The following is a 13,024-nucleotide window of genomic DNA, read 5'->3' as shown; positions in this document are numbered from 1 at the left end:
ACTGGATCTAGAGAGCAAAGTTCTCCCGGTGTTAATATATCTATGTTGTTGCTGTTTGCTATGCATATAAACTCATGTAAATCTTCCCATGCATATTCGGCACAACTTAGCAAAACAAACCAAGTTAGTGGTCCAAAGTTTCTGATCATACAACGCACATCTCCATGCCATCAGAACATGTATTCCTTTGTACCACGCATGCTTGCAAACAAATTTCTTATACTTGGTTGTAAAACCTCATCTTTTTCCTCTACTTTTTGTATTAACTGCATAGCTGACATTTTTTGAAAGTGGGTACCAGATTTAAGAATGTGTGCAACTCCATAACATAGTGTTGCTAATTCACTTTCATTTAGTAGGTGGAATATGTATTCCACATTTTGTCTAAATCTGGGATCTTGCGAATACATTCATAATGAATGGTATTCTGACGCCCCAATCTGAGTGGGTCTATCATCGTACCTTCCACCTTTGCCAGTAGGAAATAGCAGTGGAAAAGCACATGCTTCTATACTTTTTTCCCATATACACATTGGTGACCCTTTGGTTTGTCGCATTTGGTATGTTTCTAGTGCATCATCTATGCTTTCATTGGAATGCAATGGATCAATTATGTAATGGTCCAAAAGAGTGGATACTGTAGCAGGATCCAGAAGTTCCAATTGTCCAGTTTCTGATGGCCCTTGAATTATTTCAGTTGTTTCCCTTAAGCTTCCATCAATATTTATTTCCTTGTAGTACTCATTATTGTCTTTTAGATATTGCAATGCTTGTCTAACTTTGTGTAAGTCCACTAATTGTTGCAAACATGTTTTGTCCTTTGTTGGTACTCCATTTACCAAGACTATTAAAAAATGCTCTATTGAACGTTCCACTCCTAGAGGGTGTACATTTTCCGTTAGATCTAATGGCAAATAAACTACTTTGCCATGAATGCCTTTCACCAATGCAGAGGAAGGTAATTTTGCTGTTTTTGGATGAAGGCGTATAATTGCTTGAAATGGGTGAACTGTTTGAATTATTATGCTCTCATACAAATTGAGCCGTTGCAGGATTTTTGGTAATGGAAACAATTCCAAATTATTTGTAATAGCACGTGAAGGAGTGTGGTTGTTCTCTAATTTTGTAGTACAGTAACTGCAACATATTAGGCGGTCAGTTAGTTCATATTTGTTTTCTGCTAAAAGGTAGAGAGCTAATTCAAACCCTTTAGAATCTTCATTGTCTTCTATTTTGTATGCTATGTCCACATTTTTTGTGTTCCTTTTGCAAAACATTCTGCGGCAACACACACACACATGGTTTGGTACTTCAGCCAATGACCTTAGAAATTTTACTGTTTCTTTTCTGTATGTGTGTTATAGAAGGTTGCAATGTGCAGAACTGTTGCTACTATGTTCTAAAAATGTTGCATTTTGTTAAGTGGCTCTCACTTCCAAAATACTTTCTCCGAATACGGTCAATTTCTTCTTGTAAGTATTTGGGTGTACCATGAAGAAGTGTGGTATTTAAGTTGCCTAATTCTGAACCTGGACTTTTTGCATAGTATATTTTATACACTAGATTTCTTACATTGGAATATATATTGATATCCTTTTGATATCATGGAAGGTGCTTTTCCAAATAGGCCCAGAAATGCAGGCTAATGAAAGTCCTTTTTGTCCTGTGTATTTCAGCACTGGACAAATATCCATATTTTGCAGCACTTTCATTTTACTTTTGTCTTTACCTTTTACATATTGATTGAGGAACTGATGTAAAGATTTGAACACTTTTTTTTGGAATGGTACACATTGATGTGCATGGCCATTTGTATTCTGGACGGTATGGTTCTGTTGAATTGAGGGTTAATTCTGAGTTTTCAGGGAATACATTTGTAAGCAGTGTTTCTTGTTCCATGATGGTAGTATTGATTTTCTCATCCCTCGTCCACTGCTATGGATGGAAATTGTGTTTGTTTGATTTTGTGTGTATGCTTCTTCATTAAAATATGGTTTTGTGGTTGTTGTGTGACTCCGTTCACCACCACAAACATGTAAGAAATTATTTTGTTCACATTCCGTTTATTACTGAGTTTCTTTTGTAGTTTAGTACTTAGTTTTGTTAGTGATTTCATCCTATTTAACACTAAAATAAACAACTTCCTTTTGAGAAGGATTGCACTGTCCACGAGAGCTTGTAGGATTAACTTTCTATGGTAGGTTTTAAGGGGTGAGGATGATTTCGGTCCTCTTCTTAGTAGATTCTGAAGGACTCTGTGACAAAACATTTTTGATTAAATACTTTTTTTACTATGCATTCTTGCTACACTATCAGGATTATTAGGAGCATTTTTAGCTGTACTGGTCGTCGTTATTTTGACAATATTTTGGTGTTTTGTGACACATTTTGATGGAGGAGGTAAAGTGTCGGTAGTTGAGACTTCCTTTGTTTTGGTAACCAACTGCATTAGCTGGTTTGTTCCCACAAACTCTACAACAGGTGGATGCTTACATTGGGCACTTTTATTTTTATTTGCTCTACTTTTGCGTTCCTTTCTACGGAGCTGCTTTTTGGTAGGCATTCTTTGGTGTCTGTTGAAAAAAAAGGTATACTTTGGTCTGTTGTCCAATGTCTGTGTGCTGTGTGCATGTGTGCATGAGTCTGATGGGGAAGCTCTTTGTCATGGTGTGCCGATGTGCATTGGACTCTTGCAATGATTTGGTAAGGCTACTTTATTGTTTGTATACTACTACAATGTGCTTCAGATGAAGTACAAAGTGGGCTACTTGTGACGAGAACCATTATTAATAAACGAAATGCCATAAACTTGCAACAGCAACTTCTTTTCTAACTCTAACCTTCTAAGGTTTACGTACGTTATTTGAGTTCCAAACACACAGGGATTTGTGAGCCATTCTCCCTGTTATTCTTTGTTAAATAAATGGATATTTCTAGGTAGAATTGTTTCGAAATCAATGTTTGCTTTGGTGCCCAAAATAAACAAATAACCCACACAGCCTCTCTGAGGAGTACTTACAATATAAAGGTAGTACTGTACTTACTTTTTTTGCAAAATAACCAGGTTTCTTCGGATATGTCGTCTGCAGTGTAGATGCTGTTGATTCTCAGGAGAGTAGTCTTCACTGTGGTGCAAAAAAACAAAATCAATTACTTTGTGTGTTTACAGCAGTGATGATACTGCACACATTAATTGTGCTTCTTTCTTCACAGCATTCTACTTTCATATTTCAACCCAGTGCATGTGTGCATTTCACTTCATTCTGTGCAGTCTTTGCATGGTATGTGCAATATGGTACTTGAAAGTCCTTCAGAATTGCTTACAATTTTAAGTTTATGGAAATGCCTTGTTTTCTACACGGTGTACTATGTATAGGAGAGAGGTTTGTAAGCGATAGGGCACAGTAGTAGATGGGGAAAAATGTTCTACTTGCAAATTAAAAGCACAATGCTGAGAAATCGGGAGCCCCTCAGAGGGAGATGTCACCACAGCAATCGGGAGCGCTTACTTTTCTCATATGATTACATTGCAAAAAAACAAACTGCACCAACAACAACATCACTTCTGATATAAGGAGAAGTGATTTTTTGCTACTGTGGCTAAAAAAAAAGTGTGGCCCAAGTTTACCAAAATAATTAGCCAAGTAGTCAAGAAATTAAGGGCTTTGGAAAATGCTCTTTGGTGCACTGTGATTTTAAAATGTTCCACTGGAACACACAGGGTTCTGCTTTATTTACTACAAAAGAAATGAGAGAGTATATATTTGACAAACCTGATCCTATACTGCTCCAGGAGATATTGTTGACCTATCAATTAAATCTAGATGGGTTTTGGCAATTCAGCAATTGGCCGCAAAAGGCTTAAGGGCTGTCTGGCTAGCGGTCTTTGAATAGCATTCGATCAGCAATAAGTCTAAACTTAGAATAAATTCCAACTAGTGCAACTGGTTTGTTGGCTGCTTAGAAAACACTTAGAAGCCCACAATCACTACGGACGACTGCTTTCATAACTGTATATTGGAACCCTGCCGGGTCCACTCTAACTATTTTTTTGAGTCTCTGTCGGAACTTCTACTAAGAATTAAAACTCAATATGGTCCAGCAGATATCATACTATCTGGTGATTTAAATTCACAGTGCATTAAGAATCTAAGGCTTGATGGTTCTCGGAAATACAAAGAACCAAATGTTAATGGATAGAAATGTTTGACACTAGCTGGGATCTAAAAATGGCCAATGGCAATATACATGGACATATGGCCCCAGCATGTACATGGACATGGGCTGCTCAGAATCAACACTTGACTGTCTGTTTCTCTCTAAGCCCCTGTTTGTCAGATGTACAGACTTTCAGGTACAAAACAGGGGCTTCCGTGACCCCAAATGCTGGTTGGTTCCATCCGTATAATTCAAGGAGGGAATGAGAAAGTCTACGATATGGCGGTAGAAGTGAATTATTCGAGAAACACAGTTGTTAAATTAAAGCATAGCAAGGCAAGTACAGGTACCAAATAAGTAACGGTTACAGAGACATTGACAGAAGAGGAGTTATTTAGATTGAGTACCCCTCTAAATTTTGTTGATTACTTTTCGGAGCTGGATCTACAAGGTTACTGCTTAAACTTTCACATGCCTTCAACAAGGAAACTAGACAGAAGAAGAGAGACTTGAGGGCAACCATTAGAAATCTGGCATGCATTGATATATCAATGACAGAATATAATGTAGAGGTAAAAAGGTTGGGGTCTAATTATAGAGGATGGATCTGCTCCCATCGGTATTTACGTCAGCAGCACAATGTTGATGTTGAAAGTATTGACTGGCAAAAAATCCAGACATTTCTAGATTTTAGTCAACCAGTCGGGCTGTCTGCAAAATCATACTCAATGTAACGTGATCTGTAACTCAGTTTGGTATTTATTTTTGGTAATTTGTATAAAACATCAATGAATGCTATCTAGAAGCTAGGTTGTGTCAAGGAGTATAAGTTAACTTTAAATAAAGAACTATTAACAGACCTCATTAAAAAGTAATCCAGCTTGATCGCCTCAGGACTGATGGCTTAACAAACGTTATAATATTGTTCATGTTATTCAGAGACATTCTGAAGACGAGGGCGCTTCCAGTTTCCTGGAAGTTGTCTGTAATCATTCCGATCTACAAGAAGGGCAACATGGTGGATTCAGTAAATGACTGTGCTATTGCCCTTCTAGGTGTGGACAGAAAGATTTTTGCAGGTTTGGTGGTGCAGGAGTTGGAGGAATGGGTGAAAAAGAGCCAGATCATTTACATATTGCAAATAGGTTTCCAGAAATGCCTGTCTACCTCGCTTAACAGCTTGGTAATTTCACTTGTCTCATATAAATCATCGAAGAGGAATGGTCCACTCATGTTTGGGGCCGGGTTGTATGTATATAAGGCCTTTAATATGGTGAATAGAGAATGCCTGTGGGGGAAGCTAGATTCTTGCGGTCTGCCAAAACCATTATTGGCCATCCCAATATGTATTCCTAAAGACACAAACTTAAGAGTAAGGGTGAACAAAAAAGGTGATTTGTCAAGGGTTGTTCCCACTGGAAGAGGAATTAGACAGGGTTGCATTGTTGCCCCTTTATTGTTCAACCACTGTATTGCCAATTTGGCAAATTCACTAAGCTCTCATTCCCTAGCTAGTCCCAAAATCGGCATGCAACCAATTAATTGGATAGCTTAGGCCGGCGATATTACACTTTTAGATCATAAGCCAGTAGATCTTCAACGTCTCCTGAATGCCTTGGTACATACGCTTGAAATAATGATTTGTTGGTAAACCCCCAAAAATCGAAAATAAATGTTTTCAAAATGCCACCGAGAATAGCCGCAAAATTTGACTGGTACCTGCTAGACCAACTTGTACCATGTGTCAAGGTAACCATGTATAAATTATTTGGGCTTGAAGGTGCATTTCATTCAAACATTATCTCAATTAGAACTAGACTTAGAACTCAAGTTGTATCCTCTTGTAGCGCAAATGAAAAAGCTACTTAGTGCTTACTGTAAGTTCTCATTGGTACCATTAATTAGATACTATCAAATGAAGATAACCCCTTCAATATTGTATGGCATGGAAACATGGAAGCATTTGCAGGTAATAAATTGGTCAAAGATAGAGGATAAGATTTGGGAAAAAAAATTTGAATCTCCTTAGAAGTCTTCCAATAGTTTGATTGAGTTATGAATGGGGTCTTCAATCCTTGAAAGCTTACATAGACTGGCAAATCATTTCCCTGTACATATTGAGGGACAATTCTCTGCACAAAGAACTAAATTGAAAGATGATGACAGGCTCATGTTCGGTACTGGCAAAGATAGGAAAATATGCAATTGAGAGATTACATCAATGTAATCATACACATGATGATTTGGTGGTGAATCCAACAGGTGTTAAAATTCCATTGATGTATATGTATTGTATGTATTGTATAGAACCATTAACCAAATGCGGGAAACATCCCTATCACAGTACGATGAATGTGGTTATCTCCCAAGATACTTGACACCTTTTTCTGACAAAAATCTTACAATTACAGGGGAAATTCAAGCCTTCAGGGACAAGTCTACAAATAGCTATGGCCACTGTTGTATGTGCAATAAAATGGCTGTCCAATCCTTAAGGATTATATTGATTGACTGTAAGAGTACCTTTAATTTGAGAAGCCACCTCTTGGTTAGATTTGTGCACAACCAATATTGGATGGAGACGGAGGTATTAAGAATCTTGGAGTTCATTTCTGAAATGCAGTCTTGTTAATCATATTAGTACTTTCTATTTTAAAAATGAATCCTTTTTTCTTTTTTTAGCAGAAATGTATATAAAAGAATTGTATGTTTTTGTATGTTTTGATATGTGAAAAGTCGATTGTTGGCTAAATAATAATAATAATAATAATAATAATAATAATAATAATAATAATAATAATAGTAATCCATAGACATTTCAACTTGTCAGGTTCGCCCATTGTGTCCATGGACATCATTGGGAATCCATTTCTGGAAAGGACACCATGTTTCTTCATGGACATTCGGGAAACTCTACCTTTAGTGCACTTAACACAACATTACACTGGTCTTAAACCCAAAACCATCTCTGAAAGGGTGAAGGATGGCCAGGGTAAGTGGAATAGTTCTTGAAAAGCGCAAAAAAGGCCCCCATTGTGTGGGATATTTGCATCAAAGCCTGGGGAGCCAAAACACAAGGCATTTGTTCAATCTAAGAGGTCCATGTGTGAACATCAGGCACAGCCTCCATACCGAGATGGCACCACTCTCACCTCAACTTATTGAGCACATTATTAGCAGCTTTGAAAACTGAATGAATGCAGGGTTTGTGTCTGTATTATATGTTTAGCACCAGCGAATATCAACAGGGGTTGATATTACACTTGTGTTACTCTAATCGTTATAGCACATTCTCTGCTGGTAGGTACCCTCTGCTTTGACTGTACCAACTGATTCCATGTGTGGCTGAAATCCAGGAGCCAATGTATGTCATAAGCGGAAGAAATCCTGAGATTAGATTAACACACAATGCACACGTTCCTACTTCCTTTTACAGAGTTGTGTTGGAGAAAATAACCGAGGCCATTGTGCCATGCTGTACATTCAATGGAAATTAAATGATATTGTTCTAAATAAAAATTCATTTGCAATTGAGGGCTAATAATGGGACATGGCAGGATAGTCATTTTATTTTGTCAGGCTTCCAAATTCTAGCAAAAATTACACAGTTCCCTGATAAACCTTATACTCTCTTTAAGGTGTAAGTATACTAAAGAAATACTCTCTTTAAGGTATAAGTATACTTCCGAATATGAATAGGAGATAATTGAGGCCTGATAGTGAAAGAGTTAACAAACGCCAGGGCATCTTTTAAAGTGTGGCAATACAAGGATGGTGTAGTTTCATTATTGGTCTGTTTGGGTCTGCTGGAGAAAGATAGAGCTTCGTTGTAGCATTACTATGTCAATGTAATGAACAAAACAGGGCATTACTCTTCATGTTTCCTGTGGAGTGCAACATGTTGCTGATGACCTTAAGGTCTTGCTGCCACCATTCCCATAAAATATATGTCCAAATCATTATGCTCCATTGGCCTATTAAATGTAACATCTGTACTTATTTATAGTAGCTGAATTCAAGATGTATTAGAGAATACCCAAATAGATATGATTGCAAGTACTCAAACGTGTTTATCTTCTAAATATTCTGCACAATTCCATTTTAAAGATTGCCTTTGTTAACTGATGTCCATTTTCCTTGAGGTACTGACACTGCTTTTATGAGCATCCAACATACAATTCCTCAATTACAAGATAGAGGGTGTGCAGCATCCCTTATAATTTTAGATTTAGGTGCTTATTTGGACACCATGGACCATAACATTCTGCACAGTGTTCTGACTAAAGTGCCTGTATTGATTCATATCCTTTCTAGGAACGATAGGCTGGCAAGAACAATGAGGTTACTTTTCATCAGCTTCCTCCTAGTAATATGTGGAGTAACTCTGGTTTTAACATAGTTCTTGCTTCTTTCTCTTCATCCTTTATATGCATCTCCTGGCCAGGCCAATCTTCATGACGCAGGCAAACCCAATAAGATTAATGATGAATATTTGATAGAAGTGTATGGTTGAATGCAAGCAAACTGACTCTGTTAAAATGGCTCAAAAGCTTAGATTATTCTGTTTCACTGCTCTGAAACCTCACTTTTACCATTTTTCCTGGGAACACTGAGGTTGGTTGTCTGCCTACCACAGTCAAGACTTTTCTGAATCTAGCCATACTGTTTGATAATATATTATTTTTCGATGCCCTGGTGCAATCAGAGGTAAACGGTTGCCATTGACATCTTTTTCCTCTATGAAGAGTGTTCACTCGGTTAAGCAATGCTCAGATAAATCTTCAGGTACAGGTGGTAGTGTTGTTCTGGCATCTACCTGAATGTGTCAAAGAAATCTCTGTTGAAATTGGAACCAGTACAGAATAGAACTCTTTGAGTTATCTAATGCTTGAAGAAACCTAATTGTATTTCTGACCTCATAGTACTAGAGAACTGACTTTTAGTAAATCACTGATTGAACATAAATTGATCATTTTAATTAGGAAAATGATCATGAATCTAGCAGCATCAAAATGTAACCAAACGGATTACCTTCCTAGATCTGGTTACATCATTACGATCTGCTGCATACACTGAACTTGTAGTCAGTAGCTATAATACGGTATGCCATGGACGCAAATCTCAGCAGCTTGCATGTGTTGGGCTATGGCCAATGCTGCTAGATACTCAAAAAGCAGTGAAGCAGTTTGGTCTTGTTTAATGTTTTTATTCTCAAGCTGGTTTATGGTCTTGGCTGATAATGTTCTGATTATTGTTTTGAGCCACTGTGTATTGCACTTTTTTAAAAAAAATATATTACTTTTTTTGTGCACCTCTTTCTCTCAGAGCATTGAAACATGTTTTATAACAGTGTTGCACTTTATGAATAATAACAACAAACAAACATAAAGACAAAATAAGTGCACCCATTACAGTTTAAAACTCAACAGAGGGAGAAGACACACCAATATATCTGGCAGCAGATCATAAAAAATAACTGAATAACTTTCTTGATCAACGAAGGCATCTATTATATCATCGAGGACCAGTTTGTAGGAAGGTTAGTAATCAACATAAGGAGAGATTTCTTGTTGTTTTCCCTTGGTTAAGACTCAATAAAATAATGTCTCTAAACAACTGTTGTTCCTCTTGATTTAATGTTAACCATTTATTATACAGAAACCTTAGGAATCTGATGATGCATAATTTCAGGAGTTATTGATCTTTGGTTTTTGGGCCAGTGAGTGATGTGCCATCTACATATACAGGCTCTTTCCAAGGGTTAAATCCATTATCCTAGATAATGTTTTTTGTGAAAAGCCAACCGACCTTTCACATGTGATGTCCTCTGGCAAGCCAATAATCAAAAACAGGATCTTTTAGAATAACTATTTTGATTTGCATTCGCTAGTTCAAGTTGAATTATCACATTTGTCACCTTCTCTAACTCTCTAAGATAATCACACTCCAGAGAGAATTTGATAGTCCTTTTCAACTCTTTACTGTACCTTTTAACCTCACTCTGACCATGTCCATGACTGTTTATTATTTGAATTGACAGCAGCACCCGACCATTTATGCATATTAAATAATCATCCTTTGATTGACCCCCAGCTTGGGGTATGGTTGTTAAGCTGAAAATGGTGTATTATTTCTCCAAACATTTTTGGTGATTGTGACTCCCCCAACTTGATTTCCTTCACCCTTTCATTTCCCTTACCATATCCTATGCTTCTCCTTACAATTATAGTGCCTCAATGATTTCCACAAAGCCTTTTGTATTATTTGTCCTTATATAAATATCAGCAAAGTCGGTGCTCCCCCACTGTCAGTTAGAGAATCCTTTAGCTGGTCAATCTCCAACCTGCGGAAAGCCAACACAACCTTTCCCAACATCACTCAGGATTTGTCTCAAAGGAATCCCTGGTCCACCTTTATTTTCAATGTTTCAATTTCTGGATTACAATACTCTTAGCCCCTGATTTACAAAGCATGTTTCAATAGGATTGCACCATTGTGAAAATTGTAAATCAGGTCCTTAGTATTCCCAACGGGAGTTGTACAGGTTATGGAGATGAATAGTGATGTTTCTATGTAAATATGAACACCTGTCAGCTTTCATTGGCTACTGGGCAATCAATAAGAATATGCAGATTGCAGTCTCTAATCTCTGGTGTAGACCACATATGAGCACTCTGACTCTTCCAGGCCACTGGTGTCTGCATGCATTAAAATCTGTACATGTACCTGCTGCTTCAGACCCCTCCTCTACTCCAACCCCCACTGTCACAGTTAGCGTACCAGGCATTTCTGATGAAAGTACTATTGTCTGCGGAGGTACATAGATGAGTAGTGGTTAAACTGCCTACTCAGCACTCACACTTCTGCAGACCAACAGTGATCCCAGTCATGAAGGTGAAATGGGAAAAGCCAAGGGATATACTAATTTGCCTTTTGTGGTAACCTCAGCCAAGTGAAGGCTATATTCCTAGAAGGATGCACATGTAAGAGTAGCAACCCAAACAGCTATAGCAGAACATTTCCCAAATAAGAGAATGTTCAATTCAGGTTTTCTAAACGTATATACATGTATATGGACCCCCCCCCAAATTGGACATTTTGGGAAAATGTGTTAAAATATGCAAAAGCTGTAAAGAAAACAATAAACTATTTTTTTCGGCCTAGTCCCATTCATTTTCCCCATTTAGAAAAAGTGCATTGTTTAAACACCTGTAGCGCGAAACCCACTGGACTGATTTGTACCAATAAAGAAACAACCTGGGCACAAAGCATAGCAGATACGTATATTGCTGGTTTGGACTAAATTTGTTCAGTAGTTTTTAAAATATGAGGTGTCCCCTTCTCCAAAAAATATTTTACATATTGTTCATGGTGCTTTGCAGCAGAGTGGCTGAGATACTTTTCAGAAATTAAAAGCAGCCATTTATTTTGTATCCTCGATGCAAGTGATGTCCGCGATAATACTGGGGGAAACTGTAAATGAAAAGTGCATACAACCCTTTTTCGAGGAGGAAAAAGGATGCAATAGCATCAGGCTAAAGGATGGATGGAGGAAGAGAAGTCCATGTGAAGTTGGGGAGTTGGGGGTGGGCTGGAGAGACAGTAACAAGTAGAAACATGTTGTTTTATCAGTGGATACCAGCAGAATTTCACGAGATTACAGCGGCAAAGCCGCAAGATACGCTCAGGAAAAGAAACTGTGCACACATGAACCGAAGAGAGATATGGGATAAAGGGTCGGGTTGGAAAAAACAATTGAGGGATGTAGAGAGACAAAGAAAAGAGGGTGGGCCCACATTTTGGGTGCCTGTGAGGACAGTCAAGACATTTTCATTTTCAAGCATGTTTTCTGTTATGACAGGAATTTGAAAACCACTATGCTAGCATGGCAATCAGCATAATCAGACATTATTTCTGGGAAATTTTCAGGGGATGAGGAATGTAAATAAAAATATTTGACACCAGAAGCCATCACATCTAATAAGATGGGAATAAAAGTTAATGGGAACAATATATTGATGCAACATGTACAGTGGCAATGGCCAAAGGCCATGGCTAGTAGGTCCCAAAGAAACATATTGGTGCAACATATACAGTTGCCAAAGGCCTTCACCACTAGCCATTGCTATAGGCCGTGGCTAGTGACCTTGAAGAAACTATAATATGACAAAGCCCTTGAAATTCAGTGAACAAACTTTAGTTAAGAGAGATTTAAGGTGATTTAAGGTGATCTGATTTAAACAACACAACACAACCCTTAAAATTCAGGGGATGTGGGAAGGGATGACCATCTTAGCTCAGTGTCTTCCCTCCCATTGCAATGCCCATGAGCACATACATAAGATAACAGAAGGGGTTCACAATACCATTCAAAATTACATAATACGGGAAATATACGGGGTCATGTTCAGTTAAGATGGTCATCACTTCCCACATCTACAGAATTCCAAAGGTTGCATTAAATCTGATCACCTTAACTCACCTAAATAAAGTGTATTCACTTATATTACAGGGCCTGCAGCGGTAGCAGCCCTGTAGTTATGGTTAAGTTGCTCAACCCACAGGAAGAACACTTTTTGGGTGGCTTATAACTTTGCCCTCCCAGATGAATACTCACAAATCTTTGCAAAAAAAAAGTATCTGGCTCCATCAGATTGATTCTGTGAAGTTCGGTGAGGTTTCGTTAAGGGAGGGCAGTAGGGGGTCCCAAAATGTGTGGTTTTTCCCATACTCACAAAGGCAAAACATTTTCCTCACACCTAAACCCCAAACCGCTGGATGCATTTTCACCAAATTGGTGGCAGGAGTGGTGGCTTGGTCCCAACAGTGTACTTAAATGTAACTGTAAAATTAGTGATATCTGGGT

General features: G+C 38.0%; 1 protein-coding gene across 1 annotated transcript in view; it reads right to left on the bottom strand.

The window, feature by feature from the left end:
- TMPRSS15 (transmembrane serine protease 15) overlaps window positions 1–13,024 on the bottom strand; it is a 1,663,368-nt gene that overhangs the window by 1,352,205 nt on the left and 298,139 nt on the right. The window lies entirely within an intron of this gene.

This window comes from Ambystoma mexicanum, chromosome 7p (genome assembly GCF_040938575.1).
Source record: "Ambystoma mexicanum isolate Mex_15411 chromosome 7p, UKY_AmexF1_1, whole genome shotgun sequence".
NCBI classification, from domain to species: Eukaryota; Metazoa; Chordata; class Amphibia; order Caudata; family Ambystomatidae; genus Ambystoma; species Ambystoma mexicanum.
Note: the sequence above shows the minus strand (reverse complement) of the source record. Positions and strands in the feature narration are given on the sequence as shown.